The 23064-nt window shown below is 41.3% G+C and overlaps 1 long non-coding RNA gene across 4 annotated transcripts; it reads left to right on the top strand.

The window, feature by feature from the left end:
* The first annotated feature begins 18819 nt into the window (after positions 1-18819).
* LOC144315429 (uncharacterized) lies at positions 18820-21103 on the top strand. 4 transcript variants are annotated; one of them, XR_013381112.1, is made up of 3 exons: positions 18820-18951; positions 19047-19171; positions 19975-21103. It is a non-coding gene; the product is annotated as an uncharacterized LOC144315429 (long non-coding RNA). The 4 variants fall into 4 exon arrangements; XR_013381113.1 differs by lacking the exon at positions 18820-18951 and having other exon boundaries at positions 18995-19171; positions 19975-20126; positions 20664-21103; XR_013381114.1 differs by lacking the exon at positions 18820-18951 and having other exon boundaries at positions 18995-19171; positions 19975-20487; positions 20664-21103.
* Positions 21104-23064: the final 1961 nt, after the last annotated feature.

The following is a 23064-nucleotide window of genomic DNA, read 5'->3' as shown; positions in this document are numbered from 1 at the left end:
AGACTTGCATACCTGAAATAAATCCCCCTTAGTCATTGTGCATAATTATTTTCATTATTCATTGTATAATATATATATTATATATTGTATATATATATATATCCTTGCTCTTGGGTAATAAGACTTCCTTATATTTTTTATTAATCCCTTATCAGATACATAGTTTGCAAATATTTTCTCCAATTCCATAGTTTGCTTTTCACATTAGAATGAACTTAACTAAAAAAGTCAAAGGCTTGTACACTGAAAACTACAAAACATTGATGAAAGAAATTAAAGAGGACATAGATAAATGGAAACACATCCATGTTCATGAACTGGACAAATTCATGTTGTTAAAATGTCCATACTACCCAGAGAGATCTATAGATTCAATGTAATTCTTTCAAAATCTCAATGGCATTTTTTGCAGAAATAGAAAAAATAATTCTAAAATTTATATGGAACCACAAAGGACTCTGAAGAGTCAAAGCTATCTTGAGAAAGAACAAAACTGGAGGCATCATACTCCCTGATTTCAAAATATATCACAAAGCTATAGCAATTAAATGGTATGGCATTGACATAAAGACATACATCAGTAGAACAAAATAGAGAGCCCAGAAATAAAATCAGATTTATAAAGTCAATTGATCTTTGACAAGGGTACTAAGAATACATGGGAACAGTCTCTTCAACAAATGGTGTTGGGAAAACTGTATATCCACACCCAAAAGAATGAAATTGGATTCTTCATCATTACAAAAATCCAATCAAAATAAATTAGAAGCTTAAACTCCTGAAACTGTAAGATTTCTATGAAAAAAAAAAAAACCAAAAGAATAGCTTCACAGACATTGATCTTGGTAATGATTTCTTGAATATGACTCCAAAAGCAAAGGCAACAAGAGGAAAAATAAACAAATGAGCATATATCAAACCAAAGCGCTTCTGCACACCAAAATCAATAGAATAAAAAGGCAACCTATGGAATGGGAGAAAATATCATGTATCTGACAAGGGGTTAATACCCAAGAAATATGAGGTATAAGGAACCACTACAACTCAATAGCCAAACACAAAAGAAATAACTCAATTTTCAAAATGGATGAAGGACTTGAATAGGCATTTCTCCAAAAATAGTGTTATATTTTATATTGTTTCTTCCTTGGCTTTCTCTAGACTTTTTAAAATTATTTTTTTTTGCCATGGTAAAAACTGAATAATGTCACAGACAGATTCCATAAACATGGAAGTTCAGACTTCACAAAAGAGTTGGTCAAAGATGAGAAATAGCTCTGATTTCCAAATACAGATCATTTCAATAGCCAAAAAAACAAAGTCTCTGGTACGATAAAATGCATTCTCTAAAGAAACTTCTTTGAGTGTGTTCCAGTACAAATGTCTATCTACAGTATTCACAGCAAACTCTAGTCAACCTCTGCATTTCCTTATTAGCTTGAAACTAAATGGTAGGAAACACCCAGGGGTACCAATAACACTTCAGAATCTTGTGCCAGTTCCAAACTGGGTAGACACTACTATGGAGCTAGCTTCTTAATACTTTGAAAAATTCCATTGAAATGAGAGATAACAAACTTGAAAGGCAAGTCCCTTTTTTGCATCAATAAATAAAACATCAAAGTGATTATTGAGCCAAAGATCCAAAGCAGTCATGTGCAATTTTCAGCATAATAAAGCAGTGAATATGAATTCAAATGAGCAGCCTGATTGAAAAAAAGAAAACAACCAACAACAATACTTTCTATTTCTGGAACAACCTTTCTTCTAAGGAATGATGTAGGCACTAACATCACTGTACAATGCCCAGTTGTTGATTTGTGCCTAGCTTCTGATCAGTTTTCCAGACAACAGAGAGCCAATAAGTTAACTTTCCAGTTGCAATTCACTCGAAGAGCACCAGGATATTGGACAAAATTGTGGTGATAAAAATAATTAAAAACCCATAGGAACTCTGCAAGCCTCAAATGTTTGCGGCAATACATACATTTAAGGAAGAGAGCGTGAAGTCTCTCATCTTTAGCTGACCCATCTAATGATATGTATAAGATCCAGAAAGTCACCAATCTTGCCCCGGAAACTGTTTCTCCTTTTTGCTGTTTCCTCTGAGCAGGCTGGGCAGAGCTGCCATCATTGCCTACAGCCCTTCCCCGGGCATCTTGTGCAGGACCTCCAGCAGTCCTTGGAGCCAAGCAGATCTGTTTGAGTCCCTGCTCACCCACTGCCCACTTGCCCTCTTTGGCAAGTCCTTCAGCCTCTGTGTTCAGCTTCTGCACTTATATAATGAATAGAAGCTTTTACAGCCGACCGGCACTTCTCAGCGATCTGAATTCATGGACTCTCCCATTCCCTCCAGAAGATACTCGGGCTGATGCCACGGCCTGCTTCAGCAGCTTGCTTGTCAGAGCGGGGGACTGTGAACCAGTGGCACTGGGTCACCTGGAAGTTTGTTAGAAATGTACAATCCCAGGTCCCATTCCAGACCTGCTGAATCAGAATCTGCATTTCAGTAGGATCTCTCTCTGGGTGGCTCGTGCACACATTCAAGTCTGAGAAGTGTGATTTTGGCTTACTCTCTGGTACACTCAGCACTTCCACTGCCACCAACTGACCGAATGCCCATTGCAAAGTTGTTTTAATTCCCACCCTTATTTATGCTTGCTCTTCTTTTTATCGTCATTATATAAATGACTTCAGAGCTGATTTTTAAAATGATAGAGAAGAGAAAATTAATAAACAAAATAATGACTTAAAATTTTTAAAAGAAATCCACATTGAATGTGTTGGAAAGACAGTACAAAAAGGGAATGAAAATGTTTCTGTTGCGTGAGGTGTAAATAAGACAACTGTGAGTTGCTGGCTGGGCTGGTGGGACATAACGACGCAGAAAGAATCTGAGCTTTAATGATTTCATAAGTGTTTCGAAGTTCTCCCTTCTCTTTGAAGAAAGACAAACTGGAAATTGGGAAACTGGGTCATGTGTTATAAGTGAGATGTACAAAAGAAATAGATGAACCGATGGGTAAAGGAGTTTCTAGTTCCTTATGAAAAAACTAATGAGTAAATGTACACTTATATGTTTTCAGTTAAAATGTTCAAGGATATATTGGGATTATCATCTAGAATATTCTCATTTTAACACACTCTTGGTATTAGCTGACCTACTGTCATCCCCCACCGATCCCCCATGACATGGTACCCTGTGGTACCCACATTGCAGAATTGTTGTAAAGATTAGAAATGATGAATGTGCATGGTTCAGGGTAGGTGCACCAAGAATCTAAATTATTACAGTGGTCGTGCTGCTTGTCATTGTGCATCTTGGGGATTTGAGGCTTTCATGCATTAAGGGGACCTCTTTCCTCTTCATGAAGCATTTTACTTTAAGGATATTAAAATCAACTTGTGAAAAATACAAAGATGTTACTACACTGACTGGCTTCCAAGCATTTGCAATTGAATATTTTCTTCCGGATTTTCTTTTTTTCTTTTTCTTTCTTTCTTTCTTTCTTTCTTTCTTTCTTTCTTTCTTTCTTGTATTTTTTATTGGAGTTCAATTTGCCAACATATAGTATAACACCCAGTGCTCATCCCATCAAGTGCCCCCCTCAGTGCCCGTCACCCAGTCACCCCATTCCCCTGCCCACCTCCCCTTCCACTACCCCTTGTTCGTTTCCCAGAATTGGGAGTCTCTCATGGTTTGTCACCCTCTCTGATTTTTCCCACTCATTTTCTCTCCTTTCCCCTATAATCCCTTTCACTGTTTTTTATATTCTCCGAATGAATGAGACCATATACTGTTTGTCCTTCTCTGATTGACTTACTTCACTCAGCATAACACCCTCCAGTTCCATCCACGTCGAAGCAAATGGTGGGTATTTGTCATTTCTAATGGCTGAGTAATATTCCATTGTATACATAAACCACATCTTCTTTATCCATTCATCTTTCGGTGGACACCGAGGCTCCTTCCACAGTTTGGCTGTTGTGGACGTTGCTGCTAGAAACATTGGGGTGCAGGTGTCCCGGCGTTTCATTGCATCTGTATCTTTGGGGTAAATCCCCCAGCAGTGCAATTGCTGAGTCGTAGGGCAGGTCTATTTTTAACTCTTTGAGGAACCTCCACACAGTTTTCCAGAGTGGCTGCACCAGTTCACATTCCCACCAAGAGTGCAAGAGTGTTCCCCTTTCTCCACATCTTCTCCAACATTTGTTGTTTCCTGTCTTGTTAATTTTCCCCATTCTCACTGGTGTGAGGTGGTATCTCATTGTGGCTTTGATTTGTATTTCCCTGATGGCCAGTGATGCAGAGCATTTTCTCATGTGCATGTTGGCCATGTCTATGTCTTCCTCTGTGAGATTTCTGTTCATGTCCTTTGCCCATTTCATGATTGGATTGTTTGTTTCTTGGGTGTTGAGTTTAATAAGTTCTTTATAGATCTTGGATACTAGCCCTTTATCTGGTAGGCCATTTGCAGATATCTTCTCCCATTCTGTAGGTTGTCTTTTAGTTTTGTTGACTGTTTCTTCTGCTGTGCAGAAGCTTTTTATCTTGATGATGTCCCAATAGTTCATTTTTGCTTTTGTTTCTTTTGCCTTCGTGGGTGTATCTTGCAAGAAGTTACTGTGGCCGAGTTCAGAAAGGGTGTTGCCTGTGTTCTCCTCTAGGATTTTGATGGATTCTTGTCTCACATTTAGATCTTTCGGGGATCCCTGGGTGGCTCAGCAGTTTAGCACCTGCCTTTGGCCCAGGGCGCGATCCTGGAGTCCTGGGATCGAGTCCTGCATTGGGCTCCCGGCATGGAGCCTGCTTCTCCCTCCTCCTGTGTCTCTGCCTCTCTCTCTCTCTCTCTCTCTCTCTCTCTGTCTGTCTATCATAAATGAATAAATGGATTAAAAAAAGATCAATGGAACAGAATAGAGAACCCAGAAATGGGCCCTTAACTCTATGGTCAACTAACGTTCAACAAAGCAGGAAAGACTATCCACTGGAAAAAAGGACAGTCTCTTCAATAAATGGTGCTGGGAAAATTGGACATCCACATGCAGAAGAATGAAACTAGACCACTCTCTTGCACCAGACACAAAGATAGACTCAAAATGGGTGAATGATCTATGTGTTTGTTTTTGTACCAGTACCACACTGTCTTGATGATCACAGCTTTGTAGTACAACTTGAAATCCGGCATTGTGATGCTCCCAGCTTTGGTTTTCTTTCTCAATATTCCCCTGGCTATTCAAGGTCTTTTCTGATTCCACACAAATCTTTAAGATGATTTCTTCCAACTCTCGGAAGAAAGTCCATGGTATTTTGATAGCGATTGCCTTGAACATGTGAATTGCCCTGGGTAGCATAGACATTTTCAAAACATTAATTCTTCCAATTCATGAGCATGGAATTTTTTTCCATCTTTTTGTGTCTTCCTCAGAAAAATGTGACACTCAATGAAGTACAGACAATGTCTATAAATTACCATTTGAATAATTATTATTTTTATTGTGTTTAAAGTCACATAACTTGAAATTCACCACTTTAACCACTTTAAAGTGTGTTGTTCAGTGGCTTTCAGTACATTCACAATGTTTGGCATCCATCATGGCCATTGAGTTCCTGAGCATTCTCATCACCTTCAAAAGGACACAACACCCTTTAAGTAGTCACTCCCATTACCCACTACCCCCAACCCCAAGAAATCACTAATCTACTTTCTATCTCTATGAATTTGCCTATTCTGGATATTACATTTGAATGGAATCACACCATATGTTGCTGTTTCTGTCTGGCTCCTTTACTCACCATATTTTCTATGTTCATCTATGTTGTGACATTTATCAGTACTTCATTCCTTCTTATGGCTGCAGCATTTTGTTTATTTGTTCATTAGCTCATGAACATTTGAGTTGTTTCCAATTTTGATCTATTGAGAATAGTGCTGTTTGAGCATTTGTGTACAAGTTTTTCTCTGAACTCCTGTTTTCAATTCTACCCGCCCCCACGCCCCACCCCGGGAGTAGAATTGCTAGGTCGTAGAGTAATGTTTAACTTATTGAGAGACAGCTGTATCATTTTATGTTCCAACCAGCAGTGTATGAATATTTCACTTTCTCTACACCCTTGCCAACACTGGTTATTTCCCTTTGTTGTTATAGCCATCCCAGTGGTTGTGAATTTGTATCTCATCGTAGTTTTAATTTGCATTTCCCTAATGACTATTGCTGTTGAGCATCTTTTCATATATCTCTGTATCTTCTCCAGAGAGATGTCTCTTCCAGTCTTTGGCACCTTTTGAATTGGTTTATTTGTCTTTTAGTTGTTGAGTTATAAGAGTTCTTTACATATTTTAGTCCTAGACCATGATCGAATATATTATTTACAAATATCTTCTCTGCTACTGTGGCTTTTCCTTTTTTGTTGTCTGTGTCCTTTGATGCATGGAAGTTTTTTACCATTGATGAAGTTCAATTTATGTTTTTTGTTCTTTTCTCAAATATATTTTTGACATTATATGTAAGAAATCGTTGCCAAATCTAAGGTTATAAAGATTTACTCCTATTTTTTCTTCTAAGAATTTGGTACTTTTAAACACTCTTATATTTAGGTCTTCAGACCATTTTGCATTAACTCTTGCATATGAGGTGGGATAAAGGTCCACTGTCCTCCTTTTATACTTCAATATCCAGTTGTTTCAGTACAATTTTTTCAGGAGGCTATTCTTTTCCCATTGAATGGTCTTGATAGATTTGTTGAAAAATAGATGTATAGGTAATTTATAAAGTCTAAATTCTATTCCATGATGTATAAGAAGAATATGATCTCCTGTATACCTTTACTTCTAGAATATCTTCAGGCTATTACCACGTTATTTTGATTACTGTAGCTTTGTAGTCTTAAAACTGATAAATATAAATACTGCAACTCTTCTCTTCTTTTTCAATATTGTTTGGCTATGTAGGGTGCTCTGCAAATCTGTATGAGCTTCAGGATTGGCTTTCCCATTGCTGTAAAAAAAAGCTTTTGGAATTTTGATAGGAATTGCAATGGATCTGCAAATTGCTTTGGGGAGGACAGCCATCTTAACAGTATTTAGCCTTTTTTTTTTTTTTTTTTTAAGATGCATTTATTTGAGAGAGAGAGAGAGAATCTTACACAGACTTGTGGCTGATCATGGATCCTGATGCAGGGCTCTATCTCACAACCCTGAGATCATGACCTGAGCCAAAATCAAGAGCCAGTCAGGTGCCCCATCAGTATTAAGTCTTCTAACCCATGGACACAGATGACTTTGCATTTACCTAGGTTTTCTTGAATTTCTTTCAACAATGTTTTGTGGTCTTCAGTGTACAAGTCTTATACCTTTTCAGTTTATTCTGAACTATTTTATTCTTTTAATGCTATTGTAAAAATGCAATTGCTTTCTTAATTTCTCTTTAGATTGTTCATTGCTAGTGTGTAGAAATACAACTGATTTTTGTGTGATCTTGAGTCTTGCAACTTGCTGAATTTATCTATTAGCTCTAATAGTTTTTATATAAGGATATTGTAGGATTTTATATAAGATAATGTCATATATGAATATAGATAGTTTTATTTCCTTCTTTATAATTGGATATCTTTTGTTTCTTTTTTCTTCTTAATTATTCTGGATAGAAGTAATCAGTAAAATTTTGAATATAAGTGGCAAAAGTAGGCATCTTTGTCTTGTTCCTGAGATTAACAGCAAAGATTTCAGTTTTCCATCGAGTATGATGTTAGCTGTGGCATTTTTCAGAAATACCCACTGTCATTTTGAGGAAGTTCATTCTATTCCTAGTCTGTTGAATGTTTTTATGGTGAAAAGATATTGGATTTCATCGAATGATTTTTCTCCATCAATTGAGGTGATTGAGGGGTTTTTCTTCCTTCTTTGTTCTATTAATGTTGTGTTTTGAATTGACTGATTTTCTTATCCCTTTCATTTCTGGGATAAATACCACTGGGTCATTATGTATAATATGTTCATTATGCTACTGGGTTGTTTGCTAGCATTTAGTTTAGGAATTTTTAGTCTATATTCATTGGGGATGTTAGTCTATCATTTTAAATTTCTTGCAATGTCCTTGTCTGGCTTTGGTATCAGGGTGATGCTGGCCTCATAGAACAGGTTAAGAAGTTTCTTCCTTTACCACTTTTTTAAAGCATTTGAGGAAAGCTTACGTTTAATTTTCTAAATATTTGGTAGAGGTCACCATCCTGGGATTCTCTTTGTTGGCAGGTTTTTGGTTACTGATTTAATCTCTTTGCTTACTATAGGCCATTGAGATTTTCTATTTCTTCTCTAGTCAGTTTTGGTAGTGTGTTGTTTCTAGGAGTTTGTTCATTTTGTCTAGGTTATCTCATTTGTGATGTACAAGTTTTCATAGTATTGTTTTATAACCCTTTTATTTCTGTAAAGTTGGTACTTTCTTATTTCAGTAATTTAAATCTTTTTTCTTAGATTTTAAACTTTGTTGATCTTTTCAAAGGACTAATTTTTAACCTATTTGTTTTTCTACTCTCTATTTCATTTATCTCTATACTAATCATGATTATTTCCTCCTTATGGCTAGCTTTGGTTTTAGTTTGCTCTTCCATTTCTAGTTCCTAAAGGTGGACAGTTAAGTTATTGATTTGAGACCTACCTTCCTTTTATTTATTTATTTTTTATTTATTTATGATAGTCAGAGAGAGAGAGAGAGAGAGAGAGAGAGAGAGAGAGATAGGCAGAGGGAGAAGCAGGCTCCTTGCACCGGGAGCCCGACGTGGGACTCGATCCCCATCTCCAGGATCGCGCCCTGGGCCAAAGGCAGGCGCTAAACCGCTGCGCCACCCAGGGATCCCTCTACCTTCCTTTTTAATGTCACTATCCATAGTTATAAATTTCTCTATGAGCGCTGCTTTCCCTGCAACCCATAAGTTTTGCTATATTGTGTTTTTGTTTTCATTTGTCTCAAAATATTTTCCTACTCTCTCTTGCAATTTCTTCTTTGATCCTTTAGTGGTTTAAGAATGTGTTGTTTAATTTTTCCTTATCCTTCCCTGGCTTTTTGGTCTGCTGCTTGCCCTTTGGTGGGTGGCTTCTGCTAGTGTATATGCCTTTGAACGTATTTGACAAATACTACATAGGAGGCCATCCAGCCCTGAGAAAGCTCCAAGGTAGAAAAACAGTTTATCTGCCCCCTACTCCTGCCCCAGCCTCCCTGGGGCCAATCCTCAGACAGATCAAAGCCCACAAACACAATCCTCTGATAACAAGGCCCACTCTGCTCCCACTGGTTCTAGCAAGCTGCATTATGGATTCCTGGTTACTGCCATGCTGGGGCAGGAGGATCATAGGCAGGTAGAGAAAAATGCCACCATTATCTCTCATTGAATTTCAGTAGTTTCTTTCTTCTTTAATCATTCTCCAGTTGTCGTAAGTTTTTAAATTATATTCCAGGGATCCAAAAAGTTAATTCTGACAGGTTTTTCTAGCTTAATCATTGCTTTAGATGGGGCGGGGGAGGAGGTAGTTTTGAAGTTCTCTATACTACCATTTCAGTCATGTAATAATGTTTTAACTTAAACTTTTCTACAACTGTTACTTATGTTTCATATTTAATAGCATAATTTATGCTAATCCCAGAAAGGACATTTGTGCAGAAAGTCCAAGACCTTGCTACACCTGTGAATCAAATTTTCTTTACATATTTTCTTTCATTTAAATTTTTAAATTTACATTCAATTTAGTTGACATATAGTGTGTATTATTAGTTTCAGGGGTAGCATTTAGTGATTCATCAGTTGCATATAATACCCAGTGCTCATCACGACAAGTGCCCTCCTTAATGCCCATCACCCAATTACCCCATTTCCCCACCTACCCCCCCCCTTCAGCAACCCTCAGTTTGTTCCCTATAGTTAAGAGTCTCTTATGTCTTGCCTCTTTCTCCGTTTTTATCTTATTTTATTTTTCCTTCCCTTCTCCTTTGTTCATCTGCTTTGTTTCTTAAATTCCATATATGAGTGAAATCATATGGTATTTGTCCTTCTCTGACTGACTTATTTCACTTAGCATAATACCCTCTAGTTCCATCCACGTCATGGGAAATAATAAGATTTCATTTTTTTGATGGCTGAGTAACATTCTGTTTTATTTATATACCACATCTTCTTTATTTATTCATCTATCAATGGACATCTCAGTTCTTTGCATATTTTGGCTATTGTGGACGTTGCTGCTATAAATATTGGGCTGCATGTGCCCCTTCGAATCACTATGTTTATATCCTTTGGATAAATACTTAGTAGTACAATTGCTCGGTTGTAGGGTAGCTTTATGTTTAACTCTTTGAGGAACCTCCATATTGTTTTCCAGAGTGGCGGCACCAGGTTGCATCCCCACCAATAGCATAAGAGTGTTCCCCTTTCTCTGCATCCTCGCCAACATCTGTTGTTTCCTGGGTTGTTAATTTTAGCCATTCTGACTGGTGGGAGGTAGAATCTCATTGTGGTGTTGATTTGTGTTTCCCTGATGTTGAGTGATGTTGAACATTTTTTTCATGTGTCTGTTGGCCATTTGCATGTCCTCTTTGGAGAAATTTCTGTTCATATTTTGTGTCCATTTCTTGACTGGATTTTTTTGTTTTGTGGATGTTAAGTTTGATAAGTTCTTTGGATACTAGCTCTTTATCTGATATCTTTACATATTTTCTTGATGGGCATTGAAGTAGGGTCTATTCCATATTTTCTTATGGAATAAAAGATATGGAAAAAATTTTATGGCAATCCTTTATTGCCTCAAAATAAAATTCATTTATCTATTGACTGTGTCTTAAAAATTTAGGCCTTCCTTTTTTTCTAATAAATGTTAGGACCTGGTCCTTTACAATAATATTATCTGTGAACAACAAGCTGGATACTAATATTTTTTTATTATGTTCTATCTCTCAGAATTATCTCAAGAATAACTGTTGGGACTGGGAACTTGGCTCTTCATAGTTTTCAGATTATTTTTGGCATATTTTGTGACTTGTGACTTCACAGCCTTGCCCGACAATCTGTGATTCTATAGTCTTATTACCAGACATTCTGGTAAAATGAAAAGTAGTTCTCACGCAAAATTCTGCTGCACATGCAAGTATCTATTAAGAAATATAAATAGTTATTCAACCTGTTCTTGTAGGGTCTGTGAAATCCCAGCATCTTCCTGCATGCAAATTACATATTCTAACTGCTTCTTACTAGGAGTTATGCTACAAAACAGTGGTGAGGGCAGATTAGCTAATCTTAGATGGGATGACTTAAGTTAATTATTCTAAAGTTCACATATTTATTTTGATAGTTTTTCACTTATTTTTACATGACCAACATTATGCAAACCAGTTATTGGGCTACGCCCTTCCTCCATTTAGCAATAGCAAATATGTTGCAACAAACAGAATTTTACACCCAAAGAGACTTTGAATCTATCTAGTCCTGCTATATACCCAATGTGGTGATCCTCTCAATGCTGTAACTGATGGGGACACCCACTCCAACACTTCCAGAAGTATTGCTTAAATCTTCAAGGCATGTCATTCTGTTTCTAAACACTTGCAAGTTTCAAAAGCTTTTTAACATTGAGTTAAAATTTCTTTCTACCTATGGCCCTTGTTTTGTCAGAATAAATTAGACTTCCTTCATTTGATAGGCTTCCAAATAACTGTTCTTTCCAATTCTGTTCTTTGGTAATTTCTTCACACTTCCTAATATGACTTGGATACAGCGCTAAAAATCACTTCTCTATTCTATCTCTTTTAGTTGGCTTCAGTCTGACAAATCAACATTTCTCTTAAAATACTAAATAAAATATCATAAATATTGGGAACCCTGGGTGGCGCAGCAGTTTAGCACCTGCCTTTGGCCCAGGGCGCGATCCTGGAGACCCGGGATCAAGTCCCACGTCGGGCTCCCGGTGCATGGAGCCTGCTTCTCCCTCTGCCTATGTCTCTGCCTCGCTCTCTCTCTCTCTGTGACTATCATAAATAAATAAAAATAAAAAATTAAAAAATATCATAAATATTTAAATGAGCAGACCAATCAATTAGATGAATGAAAATAATGTTAGTACCAGTAATTTCCCTATTCTAAACTAATTCTGGTCATATCAGTAATTTATAGTTTTAAATCTAAGGCTTGCATTTATTTTTGGCATTGTATCCTTAAAGATTTAGAAGCTAAAGTTGGGATCCCTGGGTGGCGCAGCGGTTTGGCGCCTGCCTTTGGCCCAGGGCGCGATCCTGGAGACCCGGGATCGAATCCCACATCGGGCTCCTGGTGCATGGAGCCTGCTTCTCCCTCTGCCTGTGTCTCTGCCTCTCTTTCTCTCTGTGTGACTATCATAAATAAATAAAAACTTAAAAAAAATTAAAGAAAAAAAGAAGCTAAAGTTGTCTCTGTTATGTTGTATGGTGTAAAAATGTGAGAGCTCAGTTGCTCTAAGAACTTGAGAAGATTCAGTTTTTCATATAGAAATAATTTATGTATTTGTTGTGTCTGTCTAGAAGCTCTTCTAGTACAACATCAACTTCACTTCCTTCATGTCTGGCAGCTGAGGCATGCATTATATATGATCCACAAAATAACAGATATTGCATGATGATTTTGGTTAAAATAGTTTACCTTTGACAGACTCAGTGCTTATCAAAACTCACAGACAATACTTAATTGCAATGTCTGCAGGACTAGACACTAGGGCATGTTTGGGAATCCCTGGAGGCCGGACCTTTGAGCTTCATTTCCATTAAGGACCAGGAAGTTTTAAGAATTTGATGTATTTTGAAGGGAAGGTAAAATAAGGAACATCACCTTGGCCTGATAGCAAATGGTTGTAGGTAGAGTAGAGTAGTTATAAACTTTTATTTTGTTTATCTTCATGCTTTATTATCTCTCCTTTTGAAGGGTTGATCTCTATTCGTGGCTTTGATTTTACTGCATTACTTTAGTAGACTTAAATTGCTTGAGTTTTTTTGCAATCAATGTTTCTTTACTTACTTATTTACATCCCACTTTATTCCCAAAATAATTCAAGGCAGCTAACGGGTATACCTACAATTCAACAAGACAAATAAAATATCAAAATAGCTTAGTGCATCTGAGCAAACAGAATGTAGGGCTACAAAAACAAGAACAATCCAGACATGACCTGGTGTTCTCAAGAGGTGCTGGCAAACCTCAGCCCCTCACTTAGAGGAGAGCCATATTTAATATCAGGCTCTCCGGAAGCCAAAGTGGCAACATGACTTAAAATTTCATATGACTTAAAAAAAAATTTCATATGACTTAAACATATTTATTGCTCAGAAAAAGGAATGTATATTTATGAAAGCAGAGATTCTTCTTTGGAAAACTTATTCAGCAAAGAAACATCCACTTGTTTGTTCTTCAGTATAGTCACTTCTACTAGGAATTTGAAAGTGACACAATCTTTGCACCCACTGAACTGGATGCCCTTTTGTGTATTTTTTAGAAGATGCAGTAAGGACGCCTGTGTTGCATACCCCAGGTCTGCACAACATTTAGTCCCAGGATGGAAGCTTTCACTTAAATTTAAAACCCTGGGCCCATCTGAAATTAGCCTTTACTGGTTCAGGGATCTTTTGAAAACATACTTCTCTTATTTGTGTGTACCTTTGAAGTATGTGGCTTTCATGTTCAATTACTGTGTTAAACACAGTGGTCTTCCTTTCCAGGGCTTTGTGTAGCAGAAGTTGACTTTCATCCTTCAGTTTAATCTAATTAAAAATCAACTGAAGGAACTTCCCATAAAAGTGAGATGTTATTATGTGCTAATGAAAGGCAGATTGTCTCCTTGTTACCCCAGTCATAAACACGAGGCTGCATTCCCATCAAAGGGACTTAATTAACTGTCCCCAGAGCACTCCCATAATTATGGTACACTATTATCAGGTGTCAATGAATGCCCAAACATGCAGTCTGTATGCAGAGTACATTCTGTGGAATATTTGACAGGATGGTCTTTGTTAAGCTAATCCAACTTTAAAACCCTAAATTGCTCTACTTCTTTATAGCAAAACTGTTTATCGTGTAACCTCCGTGTGGAAGGGTCCTTGCCTTTTTTATGTATCCAAAGTTGTTTTTGGAAAAAGCGTTTTGGAGGGAGGTGTGGGAGTAAGCGGTAACTGGGAGTTCTGCTTACTGTCCCCACCACTGGAGGGTCTTGATGAGGCCAGCAAGTGGGTCTACTTCTCTCTGCACCAATATTAATGGCATCAGCCTTGCCCTCCTTCACCCGAGCTCACTCACCAAATGGTTGGCAGTAAGAGAGGTTTTGTAAATTTTTTTCCAGGATACCTCTGGCCTAAACCATCTATCTACACCAGACCAATGACATCAGACCTTGTTGGTATTTCTTTAAGAGTCAGAGATGCCGGCCTTAAGTATCTCAGAGCCGTGGCACAGCACCTGAAACACTAAGCACAGAATTTTTCTTTCTCTTGGGCACAGATCATTCTCTTGTCCTACTGATAGGTGATGGGCCTTCAAGGACTGAGCCCCTCAGATTACCACTATATCTATCTGCTTACCTTGCTTTCATCAGTTCTCCCTTATCTACTTTCAGGGGGTTATTTTTTAAGCCCTCAATCTGGGCCAGCTTCTTTTCAGAGAAATCCCTGCTCTCCCTGAGAGAGGTATGTGTATGTGTCTGTGTGTGTCTGTGTGTATCTGTGTGTGTGTCTGTGTTTTGCATCACAACACTTTTCTTTTGTCTTATAAACCAGTGTCCTGGGCCTTAAATGGAAGTTGTGTTCTTGTCTGGGTCACAGCTGCTCCCAAATAGCAGGAGAAGGCAGTGGTCCCTAAATGAGTCCAAAATGAGTTACAAAGAGACTGCTCCAAATCCTCCTCACCATTGGCAGCGGCATGAACTTGGGCAGATTTCATCGGCAGAAGCAAGCGTGGCACCACCAGATGAGAACTATTTTTTTAACTGTAGCACCCAACCCTTCCCTGGAATTGCTTTCAATCCAAGAGTAATACAAGTTAGACTCTGTCTTTCATTCTCTTCTCCTCATAAAAGCATTTCCTCTGCTCATCTTCATAAAATGATAATATTCACATACAGATAACCAATCATTTATTTTTTTTTTGATAACCAATCATTTAAAAGCCAATCATTCTGAAGAATAGCCTTCAAATGTGACAAATACCAGACTTACCAGAATGTTTCTTTTTCTCTAATTCTTATATTATAATTTCTCAACCTCTTCAACCTCTTCAGTCAACTTTTCAGTATTTGTGATTTAACCCATAATGTGCCGATGAAGCCATCAGTTGGTAGGCACTGAGTGCCTGGCTGCTCGGAGGTCCACATCCACACCCAAAGTATAGCTGGGGCTCGTGGGCACCAGGGCTTGTCTCAGTAGCTCACTCGGTTATCAGTGTGCCCTCTTTCTTAGAATCTCATCTCCCTAACTTTTCCCTGAGCTGTTTGGGGTTGCACCTATGCCCACCCTTCCCTAACCTCCCACATCCAGCCTCCTTACAGGCTCTACCTCCCCCACAGCAGCATCCATATTTGTAATTCTTTAAAATGTTATTTCATATCTGTTGCTTTTGCTACAGAGTGAGCTCCTCCAGGCAAGGAAGGTGCCTGACTTGCCCACTCTGTGTCTACGTCGTGGACCTCAGTACCTCCCAAACATGTTCTAGATGAATAAGTGAACATTGAATGCACTGTCTGGTTTCCCCACCAACCATAAAGCCTGGCTTCATTAAAAACTGTCCAAAGAAGAATTCAAAGTCACAGGATGTTACAAAATTTGAACATAAACAGATTTCATCATAGCTCTGGCAATAAAATGAGCAGAACTCTAGCTTCAAAAAATGATCTTTTGATTCAAATCAGAATGTTCAGTTCTGTATAAAACATGCAGACCTTTTCCTAAGATGAATGTTATTCTAATTATCTACCTAAAACTATTGTCAGAAGCAAACTGAACTGTCAGTGCTCCTCTATGTAAAGACAGCCAATTCTTGCCTCAGACACAGAAAGGGAACCCATTATTCCGGAGGCAGAAAAAAGAATCTTGTCTGGGAAAATTACACACAGATAGTTACAGCAACAAGTGTGAAGATCTATGTCTATTCTGTTCAGTGCCTGGCGAGCAAGGCAGCTGAAGGTCTCTGGGAACCAAGAGCAGCAACTTGGCTGACCTTGACCTGGACCCAGTCCAAGGCAGGGGAGGCAGGGGGCCACCTGTACTGTAAGAGCTTCTAACAACAACAGAAGAGTCTTGATATATTGATAAAGGAAAAGTTACTGAGTTCATCCACTTTTATAAATTTTTATTTTTAATAAGTGAGATATAAAGATTGTAATTCAGTAAGAGGGTTGATTTGAGAGCTGATTCTGAATACCGAAAACTTAAACTATAGCTTAAACTATAAGCTGCCTGCCAGTCGATGCTTACCTAAATCATAGGTTTGGTCTTGAACTAAAAAGTCAAAACCATAAAACAAAAGTTTTACAGTGATGAGACAGCTTGTCAAGAAAGGGTGACTCTGAAATGAAACTTTAGCAGTGCCACGGGATCTATTTGTTCAGGTGCATTGCCGCTGTCTCTTCACACTGCGCCAGAGCAGGATCTTTCCCTGTTCATCTGCAGGACCAGCACTGACCCCCGGAAATGGAGAGAGTTCAAACAAATCACAGCTGATGTAGAAGCGCTTTTTAGAACCACCCACAAACACCCTGCACACTCATAACTGCCTGTGTGTACGGGCTCCCTTGTTAAACACAGAGCCCACCAGGTGGAAATTGCCAGCCCCTTTGTCTTTCTGTCCCCCGTGCGATACTTAGTAGGTAAGAAAGCGAGCAAGAGCAACAAGATGCCACCCAGGGAGTGTCCTTCGAAGGTAATGAGGCCCGGGGGAGAACAGAAGTGAGCGGGGGCTGTGTGCCAGGTCAACAGAAGAAACCAGGGTCAATCCTGTGGGAATACCATGGAGCTGTGTGCTATGACCCTGAGGGAGGAACTAAAAACACAAGTTCCTATGACAAGAGAGATCGGAAACACAAAAAATAGAAGCTTCTTTTCTCTTTCTTTCTTTCTTTCTTTCTTTCTTTCTTTCTTTCTTTCTTTCTTTTTTTTTTTTGTAGGCTCCATGCCCAGCATAGAGACTAATGTGGGGCTTTAATTCACAATCAAGATCCTGCCGAGATCAAGCATTGGATGCTTAACTGCTGAGCCACCCGGGAGTCCTGAAGCTTGGTTTCCAAGTGGGAACAGAGGAGGTCATGAGGGCTGCATGGGAGCCTTAGTGCAGAGCTGCAGTCCTTGGGGGAGCAGAGGGGTTTGGAAGCATTAGCAGGAGAACTGAAGTGCCCGGTCCCAGTCTGCTGGGGAACATGGGAGCTTTGGCCAGAAGTCTTCTCTTTTCAGTTTTTGCTTTTTTACTTTTTGATTTTAGTTAAGCCTGCCTTGTTTCAAGCAGTTCCAAAACACCAATGGGGTGAAGCGTATCATCCAAAGTTAGTTATTCCATTCTTAGTCATTTGAATGATCTTGAGATTCCCAGGTTACAATCCAGAGGTGGATTGTGAGAAATACAAAGTCCTTACACAAAAGATCCTCACCTCACCTCAAACTGAGTCATCAGCGTCTGTCACCTTTGGACGGTGTCATCCCTACCTTCATTGCCCACTCCTCCCTACTTCCCCAGCTGTCTGGGAATGGGCATAATATTGGCCTGAGCCATGAGTCAGAGCAGGTGGGGTAAACACAGAGCCTGGGCCAGGAAACCTGGGCTCCAGACCCTGGACTTGCTATGTTTTCTTCTGTCTGCCGAGGAACTACTGAAGTCGTTGAAAGAGGGAGTGGTGTGGCCATACCGTGACACTGGTGCTTCCAGAAGGCTGCAGAGAAGATGATGGCTTCTATAGAAGTCAGAGTGGTGGCAGGATGATTGGTCAGTAAGAAGAGGTTGACCAGTAGTCTTGGCCAGAGAAGCAGCCAGTAGCAGTAGGGATGGGGAGCCGTAGGCTCATGCCGGACAGATTAGGAATCAGCATATGCCATTTCTCGGGATTCTGAGTTCTTTTTAAGTTCACTACATTAAGGGTACTTTATATCCCAACATTACTACTGCCTTGATGGTCCCAGGATGTCTAGTGTCATCACCAGGAGTATCCCCTAAATACCTGTCACCAAATGATAAGGTCACTTGGAGGCCATGGGGAGGGTGAATGCTTGAGAGGCTCTCAGGCTGGCTGGCAAGCCCTCAACTTCTCCATGAAGCCCAGTATCAGCAGCTGCATTTAAAGACAATCTCTTGCCACCATGCCTTCTCTAAACCCGGTTGTATTTGGTTGCCTTCTGAGTTTGGGTAGTTAAGGAGATTTACAGGAGAAAAAGCAAAAGGCAAGCACAGAGCTGCACTGTATGCCCTGTGGTGTCCCTGGAATGCAGGGCCAGCACGTCCTGCTCACCGACAGAGCATGTGCCTAAGGCAAGTGCCAGCAAAGGCTGGACTCAGTGGCTCTGTTGCACCTGACTTGCTTAGACTCCGGAGGATTTGCAGTCGTGAAGCCTGTGGACTCCCAGGCAAGTCAGCTGTGAGGGATTTTGTTGTCCTCTTGAGCTCAGAGAGGATTCTCAGCCCACAGTTGAAAAAAAAAAAAAAAGTCCTATGGAAAGAAAATGCAAACAACGAGAATGATGATGATGCTATTTACTGAGCACTCACTGCGTGTCAGTTCTGGGCTGGGTGCCTTGGAGGTATTTGTTATGGGAAAATTGACAACAGCTCCCCAAGATAGGCACTTGGTGTGCTCACCTACTGTTCAGGGCTCCAGGAGTGGCAGGCAGTGGGAGCTGCTCAGAACCACATCGCTCCCTCCATATTCTTTTGGTCAAGGCAGCCACGGTACACCTCCCCGCCCTGGGTTCCAGGTAGGGCGCTGAGACTCCACCTCTCCGTGGGAGGAGGGTCAGAGACTTGACTGCCATTTTGAATCCACCACATTATTATCATCTCTATTTTATAGAAGAGGAAACAGAAGCTCCAAGAAGTGAAATCATTTACATCCTCCGAGGAACCCAGCTGAGATTGGAACGTGGGACTGCCTTAAGCCTTTTATCCCTTTCCAGCACATGACCCTGCTCTCTCAAGGTATGAACATGTGGTATAATTAGATAAAACCTGGTGAGGGGCAAACTACCTTTCCCAACCCACACAGATCAAAGCAAAACAAGTCATTTTGCTGTCATCCCCCATCCTCTAGCACTAGCTAGAGGCCCCCAGTCCCATACACAGCTCTAGAATCTAACGCATCTCTCCAGTTTGAGAGGTTGTTCAAGGTAAAAGAAGAGGAAGAAATACAAATGAACAAAATCACCAATTTAAATGAGAACTACCTGGCTCGGGACAGGTTTCTTTCCCCAGAGGATAGAAATAGATTTACATTATGAAATAAGCTGGAGTCCAATGGGAACCCCTTGTTATTATTAGATTTCCTCTTGAGAAGGATTCATAAATGAAAACATAACTTGCTATTTTAGTATTTTGTTTTTCAGGGAAGAAAAAAAAAAAAAACCCTTTGCAAAAACAAATTTAAGGAAAAACTTACCCGTTTCAAGCACTTGTTTATTTTCCTATTTGCCATGCTAAAACCGTCTGCTTTCATCTCTGACTTTGTTGGGAGCTAGGGAGATGTTTTGTTTTGTTTTGTCCCCTGTTCTTTTTGCCAAACGTGGAAGGTCTCCTTCGGAGCGATGCACAGCCCCCTGCTCCCCCCCCCCCCCGCCCCCAGTCCCGCCCTCCGCCGGCGCCGGCCGCGGGCCTCGCGCGCCCCCCAGCGGGAGGAGCGAGGACGGCGGGGCCGCGGCGCCGAGTCCCTGGGACCCGGGTCCTGCTGCTGCTGCTCCTGCCTGGGAGCAGGCGTCCTCTCTGGACCTTTGCCGTCTCCTTTCTAGGATGGGGCTGTGCCCTCACCGTCTGTCTCGTTGGCCTCTCTCCGCACCGGCACGACAATGTGGAGAAAAGGGGTCTCGTGGCCGCTTTGCACCCAGAGCGCCCTTTGGGGGTCTGAAATTTTCATGTTTGAGTGAACTCTCCATCACCGAAGGTGAGCACTTTTTTTTTTTTTTTACCTCCTTTATTAACGTGTGTGCATTTCCAATCACATGAGCAGAAGGAAGTTGCATGTAAGCAAGAGACGTGTTCCTGAAGATTTTCAAACATAAGCCAAACTTCGCCTGATTTTAGAGGGGTCTTGATGCAGGAAAGCATGTTGGCTGGTTTGCTAAGGGGCTGGCCTCTTGCCCTCCTGCCCTCCTGCCCTCCTGTGTGGCCTTATGTTCCTGGAATAGGCCAGGTGCACCGTGCTTCACTTTCTCTCTGTCATCCGCGCCCCCTGTCCAGATAGCCCATTGGCTCAAGCTGTCACACCTGCATGTCTTCCTTCAGCTGTCACCTTGCCCAGCCAGGTAACTGCCTCCACCCTTGGGTGTGCACCACCTCGGCCCTCTTCCTGCTTTAGTTTCCAGGAAGCACGGATCCCACTTGGCCCCCAAGCACCCCCGCACACACACCCCCCCAACAGGTAAACTCCATGAGCGCCAGGCAGGATTTCTGACTGTTGTACCCACATCTGTACCCCCAGGACCTGGAACAGTGCCTGGCATGGAGAAGCAGCTCCACAAACCAATGTCGAAAGACTGAATAGCATAACCCCAGTCTGCAACTCTTAGTTCTCGACAGCTTCAAATTATGCGATTATTGAGGAATTTTTAATGTAGAAGATGCATGTTATTTATAGAATTTCATTGATAGGTCTGGGGATTATTAATATTTATGTTGTATTTAAAATACGTGTGATTTTTATTTACACAAAACATAACCACAAAATTAGACTATTACAATCTGGGGATCCCTGGGTAGCTCAGCGGTTTGGCGCCTGCCTTGGGCCCAGGGCATGATCCCCAGTCCCGGGATCGAGTCCCGTGTCGGGCTCCTTGCGTGGAGCCTGCTTCTCCCTCTGCCTGTGTCTCTGCTTCTCTCTCTGTCTCTCATGAATAAATAAATAAAAACACTTTAAAAAAATAGTGAGAGGTAGCACTTTTATGTGGAAAGGTCAGTTATGGATGCAAAATGTTGCCAGCATCTGACTCCCAGTGAAAGCAGCGATGCTGCGGAGGGCGGCGCGGGGCGAAACCCGGGTGGGAGCCCGCGCGAGTGCTGCCACCACGTGTTTCCTGGCGAGAACTACGAGACCATGAGCCACGGGATGAGCTCGGGAGAATCTCAGCAGGATTCACGTCCCGCCTCTAGTGGGGATGCTTCCTTCCCCGCCATGTGGCACCTTCAGTCATACCTAACAAATCCCCAGCTCCATGTTTCAACTACTAGTGAAATCTGCAAACACCAACAGATGTGTAGTAAAGTGCACTCTGATTTTTTTTCGAGAATATTTGAACCTGTGTAGTTGACCCATACAACTAAGGGGAGGTATTGGGTGAGGTGTTATTAAACTACTGCAAAACAGGGACCACTTTTCAGTCCATTACAGTAGCTCAACTATACATTTTGGAGCCAAATGGTCCTGGTTTAAATTCTTCCTTCCCGGGATCCCTGGGTGGCGCAGCGGTTTAGCGCCTGCCTTTGGCCCAGGGCGTGATCCTGGAGACCCAGGATCGAATCCCACGTCGGGCTCCCGGTGCATGGAGCCTGCTTCTCCCTCTGCCTTTGTCTCTGCCTCTCTCTCATTCTCTCTCTCTCTCTGTGACTATCATAAATAAAAAAAAATAAAAATAAATAAATTCTTCCTTCCCATTGACTGACTGGGATCTTAAGCAAGTTCCTTAGCTTCTCTGAGCCTCAGTCTACCTGTATGTGAGATGGGATAGTTGTAGTGCTCCTAAGATGGCACACAAAACACTTAGTAGACAGATTGTAGTTGCTCTACTGAGCCATTGCTCTCGTGGCTGCCAGCAACCCCCCCAGGATGGGGGTGTCAGCTGCTGCCTTCCACGGGGGGCCGAGGGTCAGGCAAGCTGGCCAGTGTGGGGTCCCCTCTCAGCACCACTGTCCCCTCCTCCTCCTCACTGAAGCAGAGGCCACCGTCCGCCTGTGGCTCTGTTGGAAGCTACGCTCTGGCTTGAGCTACTTTGGCCTGCGCTGCCTTGTGTTGAGGTAAGAGAAGTGGCCACGTGGATGTGTCTTGCTCCAGTCTCACAGACTTACTCCCTTGCTCTCTTTTTGGAATTATTTTGAAAATATAAAGAAATTAACAGTGACGATTCCATGAAAGGTTAAGATGGGAGAGACCAAGGGCACCAGGGAGGAAGCCCAGCGAATAGAGGCAGATTGCAAGCCAGAGAAGCCACCCTACGGAAGAGACAACACCAAGGCTCCGGAGGAGGCAGCTTCTGAATGTCCTAATGCACTTTTCTCTTCTGTAAAAATGTGAGAAGTTCAGGGCAGCACTGAGTGAGCTTTGTTCTGCACACGACAGTGTACAGAGTCCCCCGGAAGCCAGGGGCCCTGTCTCCTGAAGCTTACAGGTTGGTGGTGGGGCGGATAGAGCCAATCATCATACATAGCCCCATAGGGGTAAGGGAACAATTCAGCAGCTCACCCCATGTGTGCATGTTGCGTGTCTCCTAAGCATCAGGGCTTGTTCTAAACACCAGCAAACAAGCCATACAAAGACGTCTAGCCCCGTAGGGCTTAACTTCCATGGGGAGAGATGAACAATAAACAAAGCCTTAATGAAACAAGAAAATGACATCATGTAAGGAGATGATAGGGGAAAAGTAGGGCAATACTGAAACCATCATAGGGGAAGAGAGCGGGTCATAGCCTCAGTGGGGCAGGCATCAGAGAGCAGGTGAGGTCTGAATAGATTTAAGGAAGATGGGGGGTTCCTGAAGCTCTGGGAGCGTGTTCCAGGTGAGGTAATTCGAGAATAGGCGCTGAGGCAGGTGTGCCTGCATGTTCGAGAACTGGCAGGGCTAGTGTGGCTGAGAGGCAGACGAAAGGCTGCAGGCTTTTCTGGTCCTGGT

This window comes from Canis aureus, chromosome 6 (genome assembly GCF_053574225.1).
Source record: "Canis aureus isolate CA01 chromosome 6, VMU_Caureus_v.1.0, whole genome shotgun sequence".
Classification (NCBI taxonomy): Eukaryota; Metazoa; Chordata; class Mammalia; order Carnivora; family Canidae; genus Canis; species Canis aureus.
Note: the sequence above shows the minus strand (reverse complement) of the source record. Positions and strands in the feature narration are given on the sequence as shown.